Source organism: Triticum dicoccoides, chromosome 5A (assembly GCF_002162155.2).
Source record: "Triticum dicoccoides isolate Atlit2015 ecotype Zavitan chromosome 5A, WEW_v2.0, whole genome shotgun sequence".
Lineage (NCBI taxonomy): Eukaryota > Viridiplantae > Streptophyta > Magnoliopsida > Poales > Poaceae > Triticum > Triticum dicoccoides.
The window spans coordinates 509,342,093-509,350,169 of NC_041388.1; positions in this window are offsets into that span (position 1 = coordinate 509,342,093).

Genomic DNA, 8,077 nt, shown 5'->3' on the forward strand with positions numbered 1-8,077 from the left:
CACCGCCTGGCCCCGCCCCGCCGCCGCCCGGCCCCGCCCTGCCCCGCCCGACCGCGCCGCCCTGATGACCCACAAGTATAGGGGATCTATCGTAGTCCTTTCGATAAGTAAGAGTATCGAACCCAACGAGGAGCAGAAGGAAATGATAAGCGGTTTTTAGCAAGGTATTCTCTGCAAGTACTGAAATAAGTGGTAACAGATAGTTTTGTGATAAGATAATTTGTAACGAGCAACAAGTAACAAAAGTAAATAAAGTGCAGCAAGGTGGCCCAATCCTTTTTTTGTAGCAAAGGACAAGCCTGGACAAACTCTTATATAAGGAAAAGCGCTCCCGAGGACACATGGGAATATCGTCAAGCTAGTTTTCATCACGTTCATATGATTCGCGTTCGGTACTTTGATAATTTGATATGTGGGTGGACCGATGCTTGGGTGCTGTTCTACTTGAACAAGCATCCCACTTATGATTAACCTCTATTGCAAGCATCCGCAACTACAACAAAAGTATTAAGGTAAACCTAACCATAACATGAAACATATGGATCCAAATCATCCCCTTACGAAGCAACGCATAAACTAGGGTTTAAGCTTCTGTCACTCTAGCAACCCATCATCTACTTATTACTTCCCAATGCCTTCCTCTAGGCCCAAATAATGGTGAAGTGTTATGTAGTCGACGTTCACATAACACCACTAGAGGCTAGACAACATACATCTCATCAAAATATCGAATGAATACCAAATTCACATGACTACTAATAGCAAGACTTCTCCCTTGTCCTCAGGAACAAACGTAACTACTCACAAAGCATATTCATGTTCATAATCAACGGGGTAATAATATGCATAAAGGATCTGAACGTATGATCTTCCACCAAATAAACCAACTAGCATCAACTACAAGGAGTAATCAACACTACTAGCAACCTATTAGCACCAATCCCGGACTTGGAGACAAGAATTGGATACAAGAGATGAACTAGGGTTTTAAGATGAGATGGTTCTGGTGAAGATGTTGATGGAGATTTCCCTCTCCCAATGAGAGGAGCGTTGGTGATAACGATGGTGATGATTTCCCCCTCCCCAGGGGAAGTTTCCCCGTCAGAACAGCTCTGCTGGAGCCCTAGATTGGTTCCGCCAAGGTTCCACCTCGTGGCGGCGGAGTTTCGTCCTGAAAGGTTGCCTCTTCTTTTTTTCTCATCGGAAAACTTCATATAGCAGAAGATGGTCATCGGAGAGCCACCAGGGGGCCCACGAGGTAGGGGGGGCGCCCTAGGGGGGGGGGGGGCGCCCCCACCCTTGTGGACAGGGTGTGGCCCCCCTTGGTCTTCATCTTTGGCGAGGATTTTTTATTATTTATTATAAGATATTCCGTGGAGTTTCAGGACTTTTGGAGTTTCGGCATTCTCCCTCCTTATGTAAACCTTGTAAAATAAGAGAGAATAGCCATAAGTATTGTGACATAATGTGAAATAACAGCCCATAATGCAATAAATATCGATATAAAAGCATGATGCACAATGGACGTATCAACTCCCCCAAGCTTAGACCTCGCTTGTCCTCAAGCGAAAGCCGATAACAATAAATATGTCCCCATGTTTAGAGGTAGAGGCGTCGATAAAAATAAAATGCGGACATGAAGGCATCATGATTATTCTCATAACAGCAACATATATAGATATTGTCATATGATTACTTATGTTCAAGTGATGATCTATTCACAATGCAAAAGTATGAATCAGAAACCTTATTGAGAACCAACAAACTATAACCTCAGTCATTGAGGCAATTGCAATTTATCATAACATCAGAAAGAGTCTATGTCAGAGCTAAAAAGCAAGTCCACATACTCAACTATCATCTAGTCCTTCATAATTGCTAACACTCACGCAATACTTATGGTTACGGAGTTTTAATCGGACACAGAGAAAGATAGGGGCTTATAGTTTCGCCCCACAACCTTTTACCTCGAGGGTAATGTCAACAATAATAAATCATGCCCCCCTACATCCAATTAGATATATATATATCAGGTTCTTTCCAACATGCTGGGCTTGCCAAAGGATAAAATGAAAAAGGAAAGGTGAAGATCACCAATACTCTTACATAAGGTAGAAGATAATAATAAAAGATAGGCCCTTCGGAGAGGGAAGCAAAGGTTGCCATGCGCTTTCATGGTTGGATGCACAAAATCTTAATGCGAAAGAACGTCACTTTATATTGCCCCTTGTGATATGAACCTTTATTATGCAGTCCATCGCTTTTATTACTTCCACATCACAAGATCGTATAAAGCTTATTTCTCCCACACCAATCAATCATACATATTTAGAGCAATTTTTATTGCTTTGCACCAATGACAACTTACTTGAAGGATCTTACTCAATCCACAGGTAGATATGGTGGGCTCTCATGGCAAAACTGGTTTAAGGGTATTTGGAAGCACAAGTAGTATCTCTACTTGGTGCTGAGAATTTGGCTAGCAAGAGGGTGAAAGGCAAGCTCAACATTTTGGAGGATCCATGACAACATACTTTATCTCATATATAAGAAAACATAACTCATCACGTTGTCTTCCTTGTCCAATATCAACTCTTTAGCATGTCATATTTTAATGAGTGCTCCCAATCCTAAAAGATGTCAATGATAATATATTTATATGTGAAACCTCTCTTTCCTTATTACTTCCTATTAATTGCAACGATGACCAAAGCTATGTCTGACAACTCCCAACAACTTTTAAATCATCATACTCTTCCTATGTGAAGTCATTACTCTCAATAAGATCAATATGAACTTTTGTTTCTTCTTATTATTTTTCTCGTTTCTTTTATTCACCCAAGATCATAGCAAGAAAATCAAGCCCTTGACTCAACACTAATCTTTATTATATAGCTCACGGACTCGATTACATAGAGAGATCATAAGGCAAAACTGAAAACTAGATCATGCCATAAACTTTATTCTACTAGATCAAAATACTACTAATAGGATCGAACTAAGGAAAACGGTAAAGATAGGAGTTGTGATTGTGATAAGATACCGGGGCACCTCCCCCAAGCTTGGCGGTTGCCAAGGGGAGTGCCCATACCCATGTGATTATATCTCCTTCTTTGTTGTTGGTGAAGATGGAGGTGATGGATAGTCACACATCGAGGGTAAGAGATCCTCTAGCTTGCGAATAATGCCCTTGAGTGCAAAGATATGCTCCTTCAACAAAATATTTTCACTTGTGAGATACTTGTTTTGAATATGAGTTAACTCAATCATTTGGTTCGATCTCAGTTGGGGTAAGAAGGTTGTGATCAATTTGAAGGATGTCTTCTGTTGCCGGAGCTTGGTTCTCCGTGGCCTTCTTGATCCCCTCATCCTTGTTGATCTCCATGGGTTCTTCCCTCTTCAGCTCTATCTTCATTAGCCAAGCACCTTTGTCACCATTAAGGGGGACGACATGATGCCTGGCCTTGACAGCCCTGACAGAGAACAACCCAAAACAAGAACAGAGGATATTTGCGTGATACGGGAGTCAAAACCTTAGGGGAGAATATATAGTGAATTTTTACCAACCAAAATACGTATCGTGCAAGAAAACGGTGTCCAAAAGGCACACGAGGTGCTCACGAGGTAGGGGGCGCGCCCTGGGGGGCACCCTCTACCCTCGTGGGGCCCTCGTGTCCTTCCCGGGCTGCTACTTATTTTTCTATTTTTTCTAAATATTCCAAAACGGAGAAATATTGCCTTAAAAACTGTTTTCAAATCGGTTTACTTACCGTACCACATACCTATTCCTTTTCGGAGTCTGAAACATTCTGGAAAGTGTCCCTTATGTATTCCTCCAGGGTTACAGTTTCAATAATATTGGTTTCAATATTTATGGGATTACCTGAGATATAATGTTTGATTCTTTGACCATTTACCACCTTCGGATTTGTGCCTTCGAAGTTGTTGATTTTTATGGCACCGGAACGATAGACCTCCTCGATAACATAGGGGCCTTCCCATTTAGAGAGAAGTTTTCCTGCAAAAAATTGTAAACGAGAGTTGTATAGCAGTACATAATCACCTACATTAAACTCACGCTTTTGTATCCTTTTGTCATGCCATCTTTTAACCTTTTATTTAAACAACTTGGCATTTTCATAAGCTTGGGTTCTCGATTCATCAAGTGAGCTAATATCAAATAACCTCTTTTCACTGGCAAGTTTGAAATCATAGTTGAGCTCTTTAATAGCCCAATATGCCTTATGTTCTAGTTCGAGAGGTAAGTGACATGCTTTTCCATATACCATTTTATACGGAGACATACCCATAGGATTTTTATATGCGGTTCTATAGGCCCATAATGCATCATCAAGTTTCTTGGACCAATTCTTTCTAGACCTATTAACCGTCTTTTGCAAAATTAATTTGAGTTCTCTATTACTCAATTCTACTTGACCAGTAGACTGTGGGTGATACGGAGATGCAATTCTATGATTGACGTCATATTTAGCAAGCATTTTATGGAAAGCACCATGAATAAAATGTGAACCACCATCAGTCATTAAATATCTAGGGACTCCAAACCTTGGAAAAATAACTTCTTTAAGCATTTTAATAGAAGTGTTATGATCAGCACTACTAGTTGGAATAGCTTCTACCCACTTAGTAACGTAATCAACAACAACTAAAATATGTGTATATCCATTAGAGGCAGGAAAAGGTCCCATATAATCAAAGCCCCAAACATCAAATGGTTCAATAACAAGTGAATAATTCATAGGCATTTCTTGACGTCTACTAATATTACCAATTCTTTGACATTCATCACAAGATAGGACAAACTTACGGGCATCCTTGAAGAGAGGAGGCCAATAAAAACCGGATTGCAATACCTTATGTGCAGTTCTATCTCCCGCGTGGTGTCCTCCATAAGCTTCGGAGTGGCACTTGCATAGGATCTGTTCCTGTTCATGCTCAGGTACACAACGTCTAATAACACCATCTACTCCTTCTTTATAAAGGTGTGGGTCATCCCAAAAGTAATGTCTCAAATCATAGAAAACCTTTTTCTTTTGTTGGTATGTGAAGCTAGGTGGTATGAATTTAGCAATAATGTAATTAGCATAATCAGCATACCAAGGAGTACTACGAGAAGTACTTATGACATTTAATTGTTCATCAGGAAAGCTATCATCAATAGGTAGTGGGTGTAACGCCCCGAGACCGATGTGCCAGGTGTCCTCCAGTTATTCGCTGTGTTGCCTTGTCATTGCTTGCGTGTCATGCATGTCATATCATGTCATCATGTGCATTTCATTTGCATACATGTTCGTCTCATGCATCCGAGCATTTTCCCCGTTGTCCGTTTTGCAATCCGGCGCTCCTATGTCACCCGGTGTCCCATTCTACCTCTTTTCGTGTGCGGGTGTTAAACGTTTTCGGATTGGACCGAGACTTGTCATGCGGCCTTGGTTTACTAACGGTAGACCGCCTGTCAAGTTTCGTTCCATTTGGACTTCGTTTGATACTCCAACGGTTAACCGAGGGACCGAAAAGGCCTCATGTGTGTTGCAGCCCAACACCCCTCCAAAGTGTCCCAAAACCCATCCAAACCCCTCCCATCATCTCGGTCGTTCGATCACGATCACGTGGCCGCAAACCGTGCTCAATTTGGAGCCCCCTAGCTCCTCCTACCTATAAAAAGGTCCTCCCCTTCAAAATCCCGGGCCATTTCGCACCCTAACCCGAAAATCCGCTCCTCCGCCGCCGGACATGTCCGCCGCCGCCACGTCGCTCCGGCCAATACCTGGCCGACACGTCATCGCCGCCGCCTCCCGCGCCCAACCGGAGCCCGCCACTTGTCCCCGCCGCCGCGCCTCACCTGCCGGCACGCCAGGGCTCGCGCGGGGCCCTCCGGGCTCGGTCACCGCCGCCTGCTTCGCCCGGTCGCCGCCGCCTGCTTCGCTCGACGCCGCCGCGTCCTCACCATGGCACGCCGCCCCATCTCGACGCCGACAGCGCCTCGCCACCACCAGCCATCGCCGGCTCGCCACCTCGTCGTCGGGCGCCGCCCCGCGTGATTGCTCTGCCGCGTGCTGCCGAAGCTACGGCGCTGCCCGCATCGCCTCGCCACCCCGCCGACCTCGCCGGATCCGCCCCGCTCCGTCCACCTCCCCCAACTCCGGCGGCGAACTCCGGCGAGCTCCACGGCCGTCCTCGTCATCCGCGCCAATCGGGATGAGATCCACCCATCCCTCCAACCAAACGCCTCCCTGCTTCCCCGGATCTCCTCATCCCGCTCCGCCTCGTCCCGGGTTGACTTTCGCGAGGGTATATTTCACTAAGTCCCAGTTATTTTTTGCATTTTTCATCATGTCGTAACTCTGCATCCGTAGCTCTGATTTGTGCGTGTAGAATATCAAAATGTTCGCCTCGACGAGTACATCATTTCATCTCATTGCATCATTTTAATTTGAGCTCATCTTGATGCCCAAAATACTGTTGGAAGAGGGCTATGTGGTGAATTTGTGAGATCTGTTTCATCAAATAGCTATTTGTCATTTTTGCCATGATTAATGTGTGCATGATATGATCTTGAGCTCTAGTTGTGTTTTGTTATATGCCATGCCATCTTTACAGAGGTTATTGCGATGTATTTTTGTGATATTTGTGGGGACTAGCACAAGCTTGCAAAGTAGTGTAATCGGTAATGCTGATTTCAGGGACTTGGGATTTCACTAAGTCCTTGTCCTGATTTTGTTGTTGTGCCATATGTTCATGTTGTTTCCTAGTGATCCGTGCCTCTTTTGAGGATGTTCAGTAAGGATGTTTTGTTAACATTATGGTGATCTATCCATCCATGTCTTTTTTTGCAATTATGGATCACCCTAGCTTGAGTCAATCGAGCTCTACTTTTGCTATAAAATAATCCTGGCAGATTGTTGACATGATTAGCGATTTTGCCGAGGATGTTGCTATTGATCCGTGCATGCTATGTTATTGTTCTTGCCATGTATAGCTTCTATGCTATGTCTTCTTGATGGGTGTATGCTTAGATTATCATGCAATGCCTCGTAGTGAGTGCATCGAGCTCGTAAACATGCCTACTTGTTAACTGATTTGCATGCTCCAGTTTTTCACTAAGTCTGAATCTGTTTATGTTTTTGCTATGTTCACATGCTTGCAATTGTATTTTCTGATCCCTTTTGGCTCAAGGTCACTAAGGGACTTTTGTTAAGTGCTTTGAGTAGCTTCATGCCATGCCTTGCTTTGCCATGTTAAGTTCCTGTAGCTTGTAGTTTTCATGCTCTAAAGTGTGCTTCCTGATGATAAATTCCAGACTTGTGTTAATTTCACTAAGTCTGAAACTTGTTATCATTTGCTCTTTTTCCATGCTTATTTGAACCTGTTAATGAGTGAATTAGCCATAGTTCAGTGTTCATCTTTTGTCAAGCATCATGAGTGGATCCCTGCCATGTATTTTTTTGTCATGTTTGAGTGATGTAGCATATTTAACTTGATGCATTTAGATGGCTACTTGCTGTTTATCGCAGACCGGTGCCATATTTGTTTTGCTTGCCATTTCCAAACCGTGCATCCGATTCCGGTGATCTTTATATCGATTTCAACCGAAATCACCTCAACTTTCCAGTGGCACTCTTGGATTTCCAAGTTGAGGCCAGATTCAATCATTCCTTTGAAAATCATGCATATGCATCACATACCGCACCCCGCATATCATACCATGTTCGTGTGTGGTTTGTTTACTATGTTGTGTGCTTCTTTCTGGTATTGCTTCTTCGGGTTGGTTCCGATACGGCGCGTTTGTGAGGACCCGTTCGACTATGTCCGTATGTCTTCTTCATGGACTCGTTCTTCTTCCTTGCGGGATTTCAGGCAAGATGACCATACCCTCGAAATCACTTCTATCTTTGCTTGCTAGTTGCTCGCTCTTTTGCTATGCCTATGCTGCGATACCTACCACTTGCTTATCATGCCTCCCATATTGTTGAGCCAAGCCTCTAACCCACCTTGTCCTAGCAAACCGTTGTTTGGCTATGTTACCGCTTTGCTCAGCCCCTCTTATAGCGTTGTT